At 37.9% G+C, this 18,769-nt stretch overlaps 2 protein-coding genes and 1 pseudogene across 7 annotated transcripts in view; 2 read left to right on the top strand and 1 right to left on the bottom strand.

The window, feature by feature from the left end:
- Nucleotides 1-18,769, top strand: part of COL8A1 (collagen type VIII alpha 1 chain) — a 156,061-nt gene that overhangs the window by 93,010 nt on the left and 44,282 nt on the right. For all 4 annotated transcript variants that reach the window (XM_082460418.1, XM_082460416.1, XM_082460415.1 and 1 more), the window contains one exon: nt 7,361-7,480. The gene's annotated coding sequence lies outside the window, so the exon portion shown is untranslated. The remainder of the gene's footprint in view (nt 1-7,360; nt 7,481-18,769) is intronic.
- LOC309660061 (mitochondrial fission regulator 1-like pseudogene) lies at nt 433-4,484 on the top strand (annotated as a pseudogene). Its single transcript has one exon. The product of its transcript is annotated as a mitochondrial fission regulator 1-like pseudogene (transcript).
- The window catches only part of LOC309660108 (uncharacterized protein), a 69,870-nt gene continuing 58,587 nt past the window's right edge, over nt 7,487-18,769 (bottom strand). For both annotated transcript variants that reach the window (XR_014263138.1, XM_082460659.1), the window contains one exon: nt 7,487-7,695. The gene's annotated coding sequence lies outside the window, so the exon portion shown is untranslated. The remainder of the gene's footprint in view (nt 7,696-18,769) is intronic.

Raw genomic sequence — 18,769 nt, 5'->3', positions numbered from 1 at the left:
AAGCCACCGCAACGAGAAGCCTGCACACCACAACGAAGAGTAGCCCCTGCTCACCGCAACTAGAGAAAAGCCCATACACAGCAACGAAGACCCAACACAGCCAAAAAATTTTTTAAATAAATTAAAAAATAAAGGAAAATGAGTGTCTCTCTAACTGCAATGTACTTAAAAGTAGGCCAGTTATCCACAATCCAGACCCTCAGTAGTGGCTTAGTACAACTTTAGGAGATTTTTTTCCTCTCTCCTAGTTTATCAGGATTTACTCATTAATTCAGAATTAACCCTGTTTCAGTAGATATGGAATTTCACAATCCTAGTTTTATCTGAGACATACAACCTTAAGTTTTTATAAAAATCATCTGAAGGATGAAGGCGTTCCTTCGGATGGGTGGAGAAAGGGAAATGGCCCGCCCACCCCTTGCTCCGGCTCTCCAAACATTATTAATGAAACCAAACCAGATGCACCACTGCATGGGACTGTAAGAAGAGCTTTCAGGAACCTCAAGGTACCTCACCTAACTGTCCTTCTAAAGCCCTGGCATTTCTAAACAACTCAAATGCACAGTTCCTGTGGAAATCTTGTGCCCAATTTAACAACATTGTTAAATCAATGAACATTTTCCATGGTCCAGACAACTGCCATGAATCAGTACAGTAAAATACAGTGTCCTTTGAAAAACTTGAAACTAAACCCTGGGATAATGTCAGTGGGATAAGAATAAGCAGTTCCTTTGTTTTGCTGATTCCTAATTGACCAATCTTCTTTAATATTGTGTGAGAGAATAGGATCTGTCTTCTGATGACCTTTACTCACTTGTTGCACAGTTGTAAGGATTAAACGAGACTGTACAGATAACACAATTAGCAAAGAGACTGGCCCAAAGGATGTGTTTAATAAATGTGTATTTCCCATCCCTTCAAGAATCATAAGAATGTGGCCCGCCTGGCTGCGGAGGAAGTTCACAATTGGTGGGGATACGCTATGTTGGAACATATCAAAACTTGAGCCTGAGTGTCTGAATGTTATATCATTTCTGAAATGGTGTGGCATATCTATAAATAGCAATTCAGATTTTTCTCATGAATTTTATAGAAACAGATCTCATTACTGTAGAATCTTGCGGTCATAGTTGGCCACTGAGACCCAGCCACTAAGGTTCCTGCAGTTCCAGAGTGAATGACACCAAGAGGAACAGCTTTAACTCTCATCTACTCAGTGGGGCAGTTAAGACATCTCCCCATTCCAGAGGTTTGTTTTAAACCAGCCTCAAAAGATGAAACCCTGTTTTCAGCACTTTCAGAGCTGAAAGGGGAGTCTTTCACTAAGGTTTGCTCCTTACCCAGTAAATAAATCACATGTTCAGCAGCACGAAAAATATTGGTGGGAGGTGCACATTCTTCAATTCAAAGCAAAGAGCCTGTTGACTGGTGGTCTAGTTTTGAAAGCATCTGATTTGACAGGGGAGCTCTCATCACACTACTGAAATAATTTTACGTTGTTGTGATTGTTTGTGGGTTTTTCTTTTTTTGAAATTGAAGCAATGTACTTTAATCAGAACCATCAAAGCTTTGAAAAATGTCCACATAACTTACAATGTCTGGTTTTGTTTCAAAAGTACAAAAAGTATTTGCAAGGCATCCAGCAAATATTTATGGATCAACTACCACGTGCCCGTCCTTGTTCCAATTGCAAGGGATGTTACGGTGAACAAAACAAACAAGTTCCCTGCTCTCGAGGAGGAGTGGGGAGATAGGAAGGGTTGGTGTTGAATGAATGTACTAATGAATGAAATGTATGATTAAGTAGGGAACGTATAAGGGCTACTGTGAGATGAAAGAGAATTAGATTAGAGATACATGAAAATGAGTGGCTGACTTTCGATCAGATGGTCAAGGAAAACCTCTCTGACGAAGTGACATGTAAGTTGAGATTTAAATAGTGAAGAGCCCAGCCATGCAGGGCTCTGGAGGAAGAGCATTCCAGGCACAGCAAGGGCAGAGGCCTGAAAGCGGGGACCAGCACGATGTTTCCCATAAGGAGAAGGCCAACGTGGCTGGAGAATAAAGGGCAAGGGGGAGAGGGGGCAAAATCGGGAGGTAGGCAAAGTGAGAATCGTATGGGGCCTGGAAGCTGGGAAAGCAATCTAGGTCCGATCTAAGTGCTATGGGGCACTATTGGACGTGAGAGCGGGGCTGTTAAGTGGGTAAATGACATGATCTGACTGACTCTTTCAAAGTTCACCGCATCTGCTGTGAGGAGAGTGGAGCAGGAGTAGATACATTTTTAATGCAACTGGAACCATGGAAGAGTTGTTAATAAGGAAATGTGGAGGGGAAGTGAGGGCGGTTGAGTCTGGGCACCGCTGCGGTAGGAGGGGCCGTGAGGGGAGGGAGGCCAGAGCCGGGCTCTGAGGAGGAGAAGCCTGGTGTTCCTTGAGACGGCCTGAGGTGAAAGCGTCAGCCTCCAGCCTACCCGAGCCCCCAGAGCTGCCCCGTGGCCGCCTTGTCCTTCAAGTGCAGGAGCCAGCTGAAATGTGGGGAATGGAAGCCAATGTGACCGTCTCAGTCTGGCAAAACAAGCCGCAGGGGGACGTTCAAAGCGTAGTGAGAAGGACGGGTACCAACCTGTGGCTGAAGCCATGTCCCCCGGAATCCTTGGAGGCACTGCCCAACATCTCTGACCTGGGTCTGAGGGCTGTGCCCCGAGTCCCTACCCTGGCTCACATCGCCTGGATGCTATAGATGAAGCAGAGCCTTCTGCCCGGGTCAGGAGCATACACGGCCCCTGAGGAACCCCTGGAAACCCAGCCCTCTGATTGTCAGGCAGCGCAATGCCTCAGGGCCCAGCCTGCAGGAGATGGAGGAGAGACTCCTGCCCTCGAAGAAGGCCTGCCGACCCTAAGCCGCCTATGGAGCTGCACGATGAGCGGCGCCACCTGCGCAGCCAGATTGCTAAAATCGTGGCGGCTGATGCGGTTTCGGCTTCATTAACAACAGATTTCTTATCTCCAGAAAGTTCAAAGGTCTCTCCCCGCTTACCTTGTTTTGGATCTTCATTGCACTCCACAACTTCCTTCACCGTTAGTGACATCGCAGAGGAGACCCAGGTAGACTCCCTGAGCTTCCATCAGTCCTCCTGACTTGTTCTGCCAGCCCTGATATTTGCAAACCAGAACACAAAGCTACTGTGTCTGTCTGTCCCAGGCCAGAAGCTTTGCAGACATGATGGGTATCCTGAAGGACTTTCACCGGATGAAGCAGAGCCAAGATCTGAACCCAAGTTTATTGAAGGAGGAAGACCCTGCCGTCCTTATCTCTGAGTTTACTCTGAAGGAAGAAGATATCAGTAGAAAAGGAAACTGATGGCACTGAGCTCTGCAAACTCAGTCTCTTGCTCCTGGAATTCCTTCAATAGCTGCCTTCCTCACGGCAGATGTTTCTGCCTCTCAATTAGAAATCTTCTGCAACAGTCTTGCCAAAAGCTTGGACTAAAAGAGAAGAGCTGCATTATATGTTTTCCGTATTTCAAACTTAGCAGAAGCTAAGGCCTGTTTTGAGCTGAGACATGTTGCAGCTAATTGTATGGGTTGGAATGTCCCAGTTTAAAGGGTGAGATAGAAGTTTCTGTTTTTTTCTTGTCCCTGGGTGAAAACAGGTCCTAAGTGAATGACCAACTTTATTGTATTAAACTCTGGACATGTAATATTAATTTATTTTCCAGAAAGTTTGTGCAATGTATACTCCCACTTTACCCAAACCAACATTTAATATTATTTTTTTTATCTTTGCCAATTTGATAACCAAAATTTTAATTCAATTGTTTAATTCACATTTCCTTTACTTACTAATGAGGTTGAACATTTTTTACATGGTTTTTGGCCTTTTTTTCTTTTGTGAATTTTATGTTCATTTAAGTGCTCATTCTTTAATATGGTGTTAGTATTTTTTTCTTGGTGATCTGTAAGAGCTCTTTCTCTAGGAAGGGTATTAAGACTGTCTTTGTCAATTTTTGCAGACAAATTCCCAGAGTGACTTTTACATTCAATTTCTAAATTTTTATTGTAAAACTATCACACGTACAAGCAGGTATGGTCCAGTTTTCTATTGCTGCATAGCAAGCCACATCAAAATGTCGTGGCTTTAAAACAACCAACATTTGATTGTATCTCACCATTTTATGGGTCTCAGCTGGGAGCTTTTTGTCTCTCATGGCTTATTCACCTGGTAGATTGGCTGACCTGAAGGGCCTCAAATGGCTTTACTCGCATGCTTAGTGCCATGGCAGGGATAGAAGGAAGGCTGAGCTCGGCTGGAATTGCCAGCTGGGGCACCTAAATGTGGCCTCAGGGTACTCAGACTTCTTAATTGGAGGCTCAGAATTCCAAAAGACAATATTCCAGAAACAAGGCAGCAACTTCCTGGCCTTTTATGACTCAGCCTCAGAAGTTACAGAGTGTCACCTCCGCTGTGCTCTATGGGTTAAAGCAGTCACAAGCCCTTCCAGATTCAATGGGAGGGAACACAGAGGAGGGTCAACGAATTTGTGGCTATGTTTTCAAACTTCCATAGGGTACAAAACATTTTAAAGAATAAAACAAATTCCACTTCACCTTTTAAGTTGTTTATAATGTTTTTAGTAAGCAACTGGTTTTTAAGTACTTACGTTAATCTCTTTCTTCTTCTTTGTGATTTCTTCCACTGCTTTGTAATTCTTTTTTTTTTTTTTTTTTTTTTTGTAATTCATTTTTTAAAATTATTTTCAAAGGGTGTGTCTACAAACTCAAGGACATTATCAGTTACTATATTGGGAGAAATGACTTTATGGTCTTTAGATACTTTAAGTACTGTGTATTCTGGCTGCATTCATTTAATATAATTCTTAATCCTTTTCATCCTTAAATTTCCATCAGTGATACATTGGAAAACTCATCTAAAAATTCAGGTTAACCATACATTTAATTATATAGTTGCTGTGTGGAGGGGAAAAAAAAGAAGTGTGACTAAATAGTTCTTGCTTCGTACTTTGCCACGTTTCTGGTTCATTCTTCCAAAATGAACTGAAATGCAATGAGCTACATTTGGTCTGTGTAGCTAGTAGTTCCCATCAGGTGTTGCGATGGTGCTCAAATATTGAAAAATTTGATTCATTTCATAAATGTGATTGTAGCACTCTTTCTTACAGTGTTCTGAATGACAAAGCAAAAAGGTGTCCTCCTATAACAGCATTTAATTAGTAATTATTTTAAGGGACATTCTTCTGGCTAACAGAGAGGAAAGAACTCCTTGTAAACATATATTGTAAAAACTCAATAAATGCTAAATGATGATGGTCATCTCATGCTCTAAAAATTTAAGTTGAGATCTTTTCAGTTATTTTCTCTGTTTCCAATAGTGCATTTCAAAAACTGGTTTTGTCTTCTGATTATGGAACTGTGAAAGCTGTGCAGAAAGAACTAAATTGAATAAGATGTATGACACACACATAATCGTGATCTTCAGTGTTTCTATTTATCCTGTGTATCTTTCTCCTATTTTATTTTCACCATATCCAGAAAAAAAAAAAATTGGAGGAAGAAAACATTGGAAAAAATCTTATTATTGTCTAATGCAGTTAATCACCATGAGGGCGGGGGTCGTATCTTTTTTGGTTTTTTTCAGCATTTTATCTCCAGCACTAAGCATTGTTCCTTGCACATAGTACTGCTCAATGAATATTTAGTGAAGAATGATTTGAGTAGAGGCACAAAAGTATTTACCAGCCTGTTCCTGTGATCTAGTCTGAATCTGGAGAGTTTCTTTTTCATGGAGGCAGCTATGTGAGTGGAGCATCTCCTCCGTATCTGTTTCCACTACCTGCTATTCATACCACACAAGCAATGGACTGGAAAAGTCAAGCCCTTGAGTCCATTTACCATCTGAACTTTATTACAAGAGATCATTTGAGATTCCATGGCTTTCCAGAGACAAAAGGTTCTCAACTCACTTATGGTTAGCCCAAACTTTATTTATGTCTGAATATCCACAAGTTGAGCCAAAGTTCAGAATGCTGCTGGGTCCAACCTTTAGGCCCGAGTACACATGTCAGAGGTTGGGCCTTGTGTTTTGAGTACACTCGTGTTTTATAGACATTCAGCAGCTAGAACCATTCAAGTAGTTCTTCATTTTGTGTTGAACACACAATACAGGTAAAGTCCAGAACTATACTCTCCAATATAGTAGCCATTACCCACAAGTGGATATTTAAATCCAAATTAATTAAAATTAAAAACTAAAAATTCAATTCCTCAAATGTACTAGCCACATTTGAAGTGCTTAAATAGCCATTTGTGGCTAGCGGCTACCATATTCAACAGTGCAAAACGAGAACATTTCCTTTATCACAGAAAGTTTTACTGAATAGTACTGTTCTAGAATACATCACTTATATCACATTGCAGAAATTCTAAATTAGATACCCAATTCTGCACTTATTTCCTAATCGACCAATCCTGGCTTTCAAATCTTTTTATTTATCTAAGTTTCTAAAGCTTCACTGTTTAAATCTTTTTTGAACAACAAATATAAATAATATTTCCTAAACAAGTCTCTGTGAAATATACCAAAACAAAATAGAGACTATCTATTATGCAAAACACAGAGTTAAATTTCTGAAATTCGGTTTAAATGGGGAGAAGTCCCATATGACTCGTAAAAAGTCTAAATTACACATGGTTTATAAAGCATACTCAACTAAATTACATCAAAAGCTCAGACGAAAACCTGAAAGTATTGCTGAATTAAAGCTCTACCAGACCTGATTTGATACATAATAGAGAATAATTTCTAACTCGAATACTGCTGTATGCAAATTGGATGGAAATGTGTTGATGGCAGAGATCACTTCTCTTAAATAAACCTAACTTTTCTCCCTGAGGTATTACTTCCTCATAAATTTACTTCCTCTGTAGCAACTGCCCACATCCTTTCTAAATTATCTGTAACCTGTATTAATGGAAATTAAATTAATGGGAACCTAGCACATAATATAACCATGAAAAGCAATAACTGTATACTGAAAAAAAGGTTTATTTGGACAAAAGCTATATATAGTATATGTGTAAAAATAAATAAGTGCATATTTGCATACATAGAAATACAAAAAATTATTCTCTCTCCTAATCAGCATACAAAGATCTCTAATATCAACTAAATGTGCACTTACATTTCGGCCAATAACAGCAACTTTTATTGAAGTGTGTCTTTATACATTGCTGTAATGTAATTTCTCCTATGATCCCAAAACAATACACTTTGATAATAATCCAGCTTCTTGTTGTCTTTCCAATTGAGTAAAAGTATCCTCTTTTTTTTTCTACTTCAGAAGCTGTTCCGGAAGTGGAGTAGCGTCCGGTGAAGAGACAGAAACCAGCCCCAGACGTGCCACAGGAAAGCACAAGCAAGGACGGTAGTCCTCGATTCCGCAGGCGGGCCGAGTCTATATGTAAGTGTGAGAAGCCATGGAGGGCGCGGTGGCCTGGTGGCCGGTGGTCCACAGGCGCGGCGGCTGCGGCAATGGAACTCACTGTCGCTGTTCGGAAGACAGGGGCTGTTGGCAGACCCTGGGGTACCCGGCCTGCCTGCAGGTCCTATCTCCCACCTTCATCTCCACTGCAAAAGCCTTGAGACCATCGCTACTAATGCCAGGTTTTTAAATCCCTGAGAGTAAAATACATGTGCAGAGTGTGATTCGAGCTGATTTTTAAGCCCAGGCACGTTGAATAGAGTCTTAAAATAATCATTGCCATAGGACCTGACTAGATATCCAAGTGTTCACCAGATGCTAGAAGCTAGGTTTTGCAGAGGAAAATTGCTAACTTAAGCTTCTTTTCATGATTCAGCAGAGGGTTTTAAGTAATAAAAGATCTGGAGATTTGTAAAATAAATAATTCCAGTGCAAGTGGGAAAATTAAAATAATCTTATCATCTCCCAGTCATGTCTGTATGTGCTTTTCTACCATTATCAAATTTCTCTTAATTGGGCCAATTTTTTTTTCTGGCTGATACTTTACAGTTTTATGAGTTGTAATGAAGAAATGATTCCTATACTACCAAATGTAAAGTAGATAGCTAGTGGGAAGCAGCCACATAGCGCAGGGAGATCAGCTGGGTGCTTTGTGACCACCTAGAGGAGTGGGATAGGGAGGGTGGGAGGGAGACGCCAAGAGGGAGGACATATGGGGATATATGTATACATATAGCTGATTCACTTTGTTATAAAGCAGAAACTAACACACCATTGTAAAGCAATTATACTCCAATAAAGATGTTAAAAAAAAAAAGAAATGATTCCTTTCAGATGACTGAAGTGCCATGTACTAAATTTTCCTAAAGACAATCTAGGATGTATGAAACAGAGCATGATATAACGTATATGGTTTTATTCATATACAATATTGAATATATCAACAGTGAAAAATAGTAACAGCATGCCAGAATTTCTTTTATCCTTAACAGATCTCTCAGTAAAAGCAATTAAAATATAAAGTACATCATTAACTTTTGAACTTCGACAGAAAAAAATACCATCCATTTCTGACGAGTAGACATTATCTCATAGTATCCACAGCCATCTTATGCATATTACCCTTGCCTGGTCTTAAGTGTGACTTCTGGACACACAATTCAATGTTTCCTAATATTTAATAGTACAATGGCTTTTTATAGTCTATTTAATTTTATTTAGTAATTGAAAGAATGAATAGTTAAGATTCCTCAGATTTTTGTGTTCTTGCTGGAGGTGCAGTTGAACAAAAAGAAAAACACAGCATCTAGCCCTATAGTTAATGCACATGACCACATCCTGTCTAGAATGAATCCATTCAGAGTTCCTGGAGAAATGCAAATACATTATTCATTTCCCTAATGTATCACATTTTACTACGGGTACCACTAATTCCATCAAGGCCAGATGTTAACCAAATGAAATATTTATAATGCAAAACCACTGAATTAAAAAAATATATGCTCATTTAAGCAACAGGTTATAGAACTCAAGCCAATCACATATTTTGGAGAAGCTGAAGGAGGAGGCATGACGTGTGTTACATTCATAATGTCAGGGTAAGGTTCTGAACTCAATCCAGAGAAACTGTATGACTGTTGCAGCCAACTAAAGCTCAGCTGCTTCTGGATTTCTTGTAACAAAATCTTGCTGCCAAGGGCACTGATGGGCTCACCCAGTGAAAAATTACAATAATAATGTTAAACTAAATCATAAAAATGCAGAAGGTGGTTATTATAGGGCAGAGGAAAGGAATTGCTTTTAAAGTTATAATGGAAATATCAAAAATACATTTTATTGAATTTTTAAAAAATTAAACTTTGTTTTTAAACTAGGGTGCAAAAGCAAGAAAATGTAAAGGTTGTTCAATAAATGATTTCATTCAATGGTCAACAGCAATGATTCAGCAAGTGAAAATAAAAATTATATTTATTCAACATAGTCAATTCAGGCAGAACTGAAGCTTATATTCTGATAGTTTTCTAGTAAAAAATAACCAGATGAAAGTCATTTTTAAGGAGGAATTTTGACTGAAAGGGAACAAAGAACTTGAATGCATGTCTTCTCAGTGAAAATGAACTTGGCTTATGCTTAATTTCACATAGTATAAAACTAAATATTTCATGTGGTTAAGTTCTAGGAAGAAATTCATTTGAAACAAATGTAGAAAATGACCCAAAAATTTAAATATGAAAACTATGATAGACTTACATTTAGGGAAATAGATCATAATAAGTAATCCTCTGTATGCCCTCCAAAAGTAAAGAATGTAAGTTTTTAAGTTATTTTTTGGATAATCTGGAATTTCCTTTCTGATCATCTTTATACCTTCTGAAAATATAGATTCCTGAATCATATATCATAGACAGTTTGCTAGACTCCATATTTTCCTCAAGTTGAATAACATATTTCTAAGTGACATTTATCAGAGAAACAAGCTCCATTTGCTCCTTAAAATACCTGATGTGTCTCACGCACAGTAAGCACTAAATAATATGGTGAATTGAACTGAATTATTTCCACTTTCTGTTCAGAGATTAATGTGTCTCTTGGATTCACACTAGAGAGATGGTGTCTCACACATGTGGATTAATGAGCTACATCTGTAACCAAAAATATCCATGGAAAACCTGCTGAATTGATCCATATCTGTTTTATTAATCAAGCCCAGTGTGGAAGGGCTTTCTTGTGGTTGTACTACATTTTGGAGATAAATAGAGTGGGGAAACCACACTTCAATTTAGAAGTTGTTCGAAACATTGAAGAACGTAGGGTTTTGTATTATATGACAGCAATAAAGTCCAATCCTTGATGGTTGTAATGCTGATATATAAGTCTATAAATATCCTGTATGTATAATTTTACTGCAGAACATTATGACAGTGACCAAGAAGACCCTAACCATTTAATATGGAATTTACTTCTTGCTGCCACTCTCTTCCTTCCTCATTTTTTAAAAAGAAAAACGTTTGGGTTTTATTTTTAAGCCAGCAAGTTAGGAACAGCCGATAGTTGAAGCAGATGGCTAGAAGTCAGAAGCCCCAGATTCTACCCTTGATTCTCCTACCAACTGGGAATGTGGCCTTGTACAAGTCATGAGAGTAAATCTACAATAAAAGGGGGTTATAATGCCTTACACATGCATGGTGCTTTATGATCTTACACAGCACTTTCAGATATGATATATTATTTAACCTTCCTCACAGCCTCCTAAGACCCAGAGACACTAAATCACTTGTTCACAGTCATCTCAATATCAAATGTCAGAGCCAGGAACAGACATATATGAGGATTCCAAGCTGGTCTTTGTCTCCTTTTCTCTACGCCACAGTGCCATGCTATGGTACCTCCAAAGCTGGGCTGTCCAATATGGTAGCCATGAGCCACATGGGGTGATATAGCACTTGAAATGTGGCTAGTCCCAATTGAGATGTACTTGATTGTAAATTTACACACAGAATTTCTAAGATCTTGAACAAAAAAAAAATAATGTAAGCTATCTCATTAATATTTGTATATTGATTCCACATCAAAATGATAATATTTTTGATATCTTGAGTTAAACTATATTATTAAAATTTATCTCACCTGTTTCTTTAACTTTTTTAATGTGACTACCAGAAAATGTAAAGTCACATACATGGCCCACATTTTTTCTATTGGTCAGAGCTGGACTAGAGAATCCCATTGTTCAGAGTCCACAGTACAGATTTCACAGTCCTGGACTTCTTTATACACCTGTCCTGATGTAGCTGAGACCAATTTCCAAAGACTCTGTCAAACATAGAGCAATGTAGATTTGCAACAATAATTCAGTCATTCTTACCCATCTTTTATAGGCAGGAGAAAAGTCAGACTTTGTTAGTTGATGCCTCAAATTGCTCATTCATTAAAAGGTCTCATTTTATACTTGTAGAATGATTGAAAAGTTTAGAGTAAAAGTACCTTGGAAAGAACTATAAATTATATTTATGACTCTGTAGCACACCTTATTTTAAAATGTGTTCCTATTAAACATTATGAGTGAATGAGACATTGGACTATTAGGTGATATAGGCAATGTAACATAATAACTATATATAAATTTATTATAAAATAGAGTATATTTTATTCCCCCTACCAACTCTTTAAGATATTTTATATGTAATCCCTAAAGAAGTAGCTTATTTCTGCTTTGAAAAATTTAAGTGAAAGTCCTCAGGAGAAATGGGTTCATATTTAGGAGAAAAAATATATATAGTAAAAAACAATAATCAGGCTCCCTGACTTCAGACTATACTACAGCTACAGTAATCAAGACAGTATGGTACTGGCATAAAAACAGAAATACAGATCAATGGAACGGGATAGAAAGCCCAGAGATAAACCCACGCACATATGGTCACCTTATCTTTGATAAAGGAGGCAAGAATATACAATGGAGAAAAGACAGCCTCTTCAATAACTGGTGCTGGGAAAACTGGACAGCTACATATAAAAGAATGAAATTAGAACACTTCCTAACACCATACACAAAAATAAACTCCAAATGGATCAAAGACCTACATATAAGGCCAGACACTATAAAACTCTCAGAGGAAAACATAGGAAGAACACTCTATGACATAAATCACAACAAGATCCTTTTTGACCCACCTCCTAGAGAAATGGAAATAAAAACAAAAATAAACAAATGGGACCTAATGAAACTTAAAACCTTTTGCACAGCAAAAGAAACCATAAACAAGACGAAAAGACAACCCTCAGAGTGGGAGAAAATATTTGCAAATGAAGCAACTGACCAAGGATTAATCTCCAAAATATACAAGCTGCTCATGCAGCTCAATAACAAAAAAACAAACAACCCAGTCCAGAAATGGGCAGAAGACCTAAATAGATATTTCTCCAAAGAAGATATACAGATTGCCAACAAACACATGAAAGGATGCTCAACATCACTAATGATTAAAGAAATGTAAATCAAAACTACAATGAGGTATCACCTCACACAAGTCAGAATGGCCATCATCAAAAAATCTACAAACAATAAATGCTGGAGAGGGTGTGGAGAAAAGGGAACCCTCCTGCACTGTTGGTGGGAATGTAAATTGATACAGCCACTATGGAGAACAGTGTGGAGGTTCCTTAAAAAACTAAAACTAGAACTACCATACGACCCAGCAATCCCACTACTGGGCATATACCCTGAGAAAACCATACTTCAAAAAGAGTCATGTACCACAGTGTTCATTGCAGCTCTATTTACAATAGCCAGGACATGGAAGCAACCTAAGTATCCATCGACAAATGAATGGATTAAAGAAGATGTGGCACATATATACAATGGAATATTACTCAGCCATAAAAAGAAACGAAATTGAGTTATTTGTAGTGAGGTGGATGGACCTAGAGACTGTCATACAGAGTGAAATAAGTCAGAAAGAGAAAAACAAATACCATATGCTAACACATATATATGGAATCTAAAAAAAAAAAACGTTATGAAGAACCTAGGGGCAGGATAAGAATAAAGACGCATATCTAGAGAATGGAATTGAGGACATGGGGAGAGGGAAGGGTAAGCTGGGACGAAGTGAGAGAGTGGCATGGACATATATAAACTACCAAATGTAAAATAGATAGCTAGTGGGAAGCAGCCGCATAGCACAGGGAGATCAGCTTGGTGCTTTGTGACCACCTAGAGGGGTGGGATAGGGAGGGTGGGAGGGAGACGCAAGAGGGAGGAGATATGGGTATATATATATACATATAGCTGACTCACTTTGTTATAAAGCAGAAACTAACACACAATTGTAAAGCAATTATACTCAAATAAAGATGTAAAAAAAAAAAAAAATTAGCCCAGACTACTGAAAAGTAAGATCTATTTGGCATTTATTATGTGGTCTCAGGCACTATACTGAGAGTTAGACCAAGATTATCTCATTTAGGGATTTGAAAATTAGCAACAGGTAGCAGAACCAACTTTTAATGGTTAAAAATTCTTAACCATTACTGCCTCTTAGGTCAGTGCTGTTTGAAGTCACAATGTGAGCTATGGAGACAGTATTAGAATATGAGGGAATATTGGGCAATAAGAGCAGAGCTCTGCCCTCAAAGAGGACACAAGTTGGTAGACTTGTGAGCATGTTTTTGAAAAATACATGCTTATAAACAAGATTATATGAAGGAGGAGTTACTCTTCACTTTCTAAAGGTTTCTTTATGTTACGATAGAAATCTTTATAGCAATGTTCTCCAGTGTGTTAAAACTTACCCATTATTTGTAAAGCAAAGGTCTCATGTAAAACAAAACTATATAATATGAGTTTCAGAGCTTTGTTTTCCTCTATGCATAATACCCACTTGGAGGAAAGTAGGCTGAAATTACCTTAAATATTTTCTGGAAAAAGAAGAAATGAAGCCAAATAAACAAAAAGGGGATCTAAATCAAAATGGCACTGAAAATCACAAAACAGTGAAAACTGAAGAGTTTTATAACTTTTTATACAATAAAAATAATATATTACCTTTGAAGGTTGACATTAAAAATTGTGTATGTAAGCTAATTACATATTAATATTTTTAAAGATTTCAAAATATATAACTTATTGCCAGTTTCTTAATGTTCATGCTTACCTGGAATGAAATTTAAAAAAATATTAACAATAGCCAACTCTAGGTGGCAGAATTTTAGATATTTCTTTACTTATTTATACTTTTTTGTAATAATTCCAGAATAAACAGGTATTGCTTTTATAATAAGTGAATAGAAAATTTATTGTAATCAATTCCAAAATTGATTGCAAATGAGAAAGGCAAAAGTTATCTTGGGGGGAGCATAAAATGCAAATTTTGTTCTCAATCACAAAATTTTAAAATAATAATATATTTTATAGGTTCTTCTTTCCAGTCATTATTGCCCTTCCTTTGATTCAAGATAAAGCAACCTGTGGACTACTCAGTTTCTCTAGACAGTGAGGGTGAAAGCTAGATTGGGTTTTCTAGATTCTCTTGAGAAAGCAATTTACCCTCAGCTGTGAACATGAGTATAAAGATAGATCAAGGTTGTAATATGAGCTCTTAAAGCGCAAAGTTGTTATGACAGCAATCAGAAAAGCAGAGCATCATGTAAAGTGTACCTCTTCACCATAAAACAAACTGACCATAAATCATTTCTAATGGTATCTACTTAAAACTGGCCTTAGACCTTAAGATGTGTAAAATGTCATGTGAGAATATATTATACAATCATATCTTTGAGCAGGATAGGGTCTTAGTGATGCTAAAAAGTGAAATATAGAGCTGTTTTAGGCATCTCTTTCAAATATTCATGGAGAAATAGTCTGCTAACTTCTTTTATGACAACAACACTAAAATTTTACTACAAAGAAAACTCAGAAATGAGTTCCTTGTGCCATTTAATCATTAAATCATAAATCCACAGACCATTAGAGCTGAAAGGGGCCTTCTAGACTATCTCATCCAATAACAGTATTTTACAGATGAGAAAACTAAGAAGGATACATTATTTTCTCAGGAAAAAGTGAAACCACTGAAAAATATCCCAAAGTATCCAGGAATTCCTGTAAGCTTTCACAGGAAGGAGTAGGTATTTCAAATCCTACCAGAACTTGATAGTTTGGTTGTGGGTACTCCTCGGCAAGGAAGAAAATATACTAATATTGGCTAATATTCATATAATATATGAAAAACACATTCACAGTGAATGCCTATAAAGTAAAAACCAAAAGCATAACAAAGCCAATGATTTCAGACTAGATCACTCACTCATTACTCAGCTTCCTTTCTTCAGTGAGTCAAATAATTGAAAGGAGCTTTCTTTGCCACTTTTCAGACACAAAACATCTATTATCCTGGCTACTTCCACAGTTGCTGATAGACCAAAGAATAATGGGACATTCATTCCTTGAGTTAAAAAAGAAAGGGTGTCAAAATCTTCCTGATTTTATGCATTTATGAAAAATATGCTTATAATAAAATTATATGTATTAAAAACATATTCCTCACCCCCCCCCAAAATATATACTACACGTTATGGAGATTGTCCTGGAACAAGTAAATATTAAGACTCTTTTTCTAAGTTTGTCTAAGAAACTGAAATAATAACACTTGATTTTAAGGAAAATAGGACAATGCATGTACTTGTACCGTCATCTATAAAATAGGAAGAAGAGTAGATGCTCGCAAAGCTGTTTAAGGATTAAATCAATAACAGTTGTAAAGTGCTTAGTTCAGTGCTTGGCACACAGTTAACATTCACTAAGTGTCAGATAGTCCTGGTAGTGATATTATTGTTTAAAACACAATGACTCCTCCAAACACACCCTTCCCCTCAGTCAAACCAAACTCTTGAGATTCCCCTCACTGTTTCATGGCACATGCTGACCCCTCTTTCCAAATGTTCTTTTCCTACTTCCCCTGGTGAACCCATCGGCCAGGGTTCAGCTATGAAATTCCCTCCTCTTACTTGTCTTCCCTCATCCCTGCTCCTGACTTAGTTGCATTCACCCATTTCCCAGGGTGCCCTGCAATATGCCTCTTCTAGCAACTGAGACATGGCTTTTTTTTACTTGATTTCCCCCCTCTCCCATCTAACACACACACGCACGCACGCACATGCACGCATGTACACATGGAACTGAAAGCGCATCACACTCAATGCATCACACACATATTTTTGTTATCTCTATAGAAACACCTTTTGAAATGAATGAACTCCTATATAAAAAAATAAGTGATTTTTTTCTTCGTAAGTAGTTATCAGGCTAGAATGTGTATCTAGTGGCCTCAGTTTTGAAGGGGAAAAGGGGTGAAGGATATAGTGGGAGAGCCGGGGGACACAACTTGGCAGCCCTGGGCCCTGGCTCTGCCACAAGACTAACCCTATGGTCTTCAGTGAGTCATTTAACTGCCTGGACTCACTCTCCTTCTTAGCAAAATGAATGAGTTGGGCAAAATATTCTCTGAGGACCCACTCAGTGCTAACATTTATATGATGCTAAACATTGGTTCATCTCAGTGGTTCTCAAACTTCAGCAGGGATCAGAACCATCAGGTGGGCTTGTGAAAACTGATTCCTGGTCAGCGGGCCTGAGATGTGGCCCAAGAATTTGTATTTTGTATAATTTCCCAGGTGATGCTGAGGCTGCTATGGGGGGGGCGGTGCACCAGACTTTGAGAACCAGTGATTAATCTTCTTAACACAGGGTATCCTGACACTGTCCTCTTGCCACCTGGCAGACAGTAAATTCACAGTAGGGTGGAGGCAAATAAACCCAGGCTTCTGTGAAGCTGCCATCAGGAAGACTGTGTGCCTTTGGGTGAGTCCCAAGAGTGGCCACAGAAGGCAGAGTTTGCTCACCCTAACAGTTCTGTTAAAGGCCCACGTTGTGGGCAAGGGACAGCCTGAGTTCACAACGCTGCAGGGCACAGAAAACAAATTCTAGGGTTTGAACCATCTGTTAAAACCTCCTGCTTCTGAAGTCACAATGGATCACAACTGCCATCTAGTGATGGCTTTGAATTACTGCATCTAGAGACTGCGGAATGAAATGATGCTTTAATTTGGAAACTACTACTTTTTACCAAACTGTTCAAGATGAGAACTTCTGAGAACAAGCTCTAAAGTATGTTGGTCTTATCTACACTTGTACCTAGGCACTGTAGAAATAAACAGGCGTATATCACTTACTATGTGCTAGGCACTGTTCTAATACTGTATCTATGTTCAGTTATTCGCAGCAACCCAATAAGACAGATACAATTATTATGCCCACTTCATAGACAGGAAATACAACTACAGATGTACAAAGAAATTAAGAAACTTGCCTGAGGTAGAGTGGTAGAGCTGGAATTGAACCTAGACAGCTCCTGGAGAGATATTCTCTTATATCAGCAATTTAAATACACAGGTAATGGAAACAATTGGTACCTGCGCAGTAGTCCCACCTTTACCATGGTTTTCTTTTCTGCAGTTTGTTACAGTCAACCACCATCTGAAAAGATCAAATGGAAAATTCCAGAAATAAACAATTCATACGTTTTAAATTGCATGCCGTTCTGAGTAGCATGATGAAATCTCATGCCCTCTCGCTCCGACCCACCCAGGATATTAATCATCCCTTTGTCCCATCAGTTAGTCATTTAGTAGCTGGTTCAGTTATCAGATCGACCGTGGCAGTATCTCAGTGCTTGCGTTCAAGTCACCCTTATTTTACCTAATAATGACCTCAAAGCCCCAGAGTAGTGATGCTGGCAACTCGGATATGCCGAAGAAAAGCCATGAAGTGCTTCTTCTAAATGAAAAAGAAAAAGTTCTTGACTTAATAAGGAAAGAAAAAAATCATATGCTGAGGTTGCTAAGATCTACAGAAAGAACAAATTTTCTATCTGTGAAATTGTGAAGAAGGAAAAAGAAATCCATGCTAGTTTTGCTGTCACACCTTAAACTGCAAAAATTATGGCCACAGTGTGTTATAAGTACTTAATTAAGATGGAAAAGACATTGACTTTGTACAATAAGATATTTTGAGCAACCACATTCACGTAGCTTTCATTAAACCATATAATTGTTCTATTTTATTATTAGTTATTGTTGTTAATCTCTTACTGTGACTAATTTATAAATTAAACTTTATCATAGGTATGTAGGTATAGGAAAAAATATAATACATAGGGTTTGGTACTATCCAAGGTTTCAGGCATCCACTGGGGGTCTTGGACCATATCTCCCACAGATAAGGGATACTACTGTGAATAGTTACCAGTTCCCAGATATGGGTCTGAAAATTTTTATGAAATATATACTGAAGAATTAATTTTTTCTGATTCTTCCAAATGAAATCAGCTCATGCATAATAACTAAAGAAATGTATCTACCCACACAAAGACACCACAATGCAACGAAAACAGCACCACTTGGAATTAACTTCCAACTTGCTGTGCAACTTTGGACAGGTTGCTTAACCTCTCTGGGCCCCACTTTCTTCATCTATAAAGTAAAAAAAAAATTAAAATGTAGTTCACGTGGTTTGAAGTTCTTTAAAGCCAGATTAAATTTTTGAGACCTGCTCAAGTTATCCAGTGAATGTGGTCACAAGAGCAAATAGGGAGATAATGAAAAGTAACCATACTTGCTGTTCTCAAATTGTCCTGCACATGGGAAAGGAGACAGAACAGCAGGTTAGATCTCCTGGTCTATTATGCAGACGTGCTTGTGGTAATAATA

The sequence above is a fragment of the Balaenoptera physalus genome (assembly GCF_965194825.1).
Source record: "Balaenoptera physalus genome assembly, chromosome: 4".
NCBI classification, from domain to species: domain Eukaryota; kingdom Metazoa; phylum Chordata; class Mammalia; order Artiodactyla; family Balaenopteridae; genus Balaenoptera; species Balaenoptera physalus.
The sequence above is the reverse complement of the archived record's forward strand: the minus strand, read 5'-3'. Positions and strand labels throughout refer to the sequence as shown.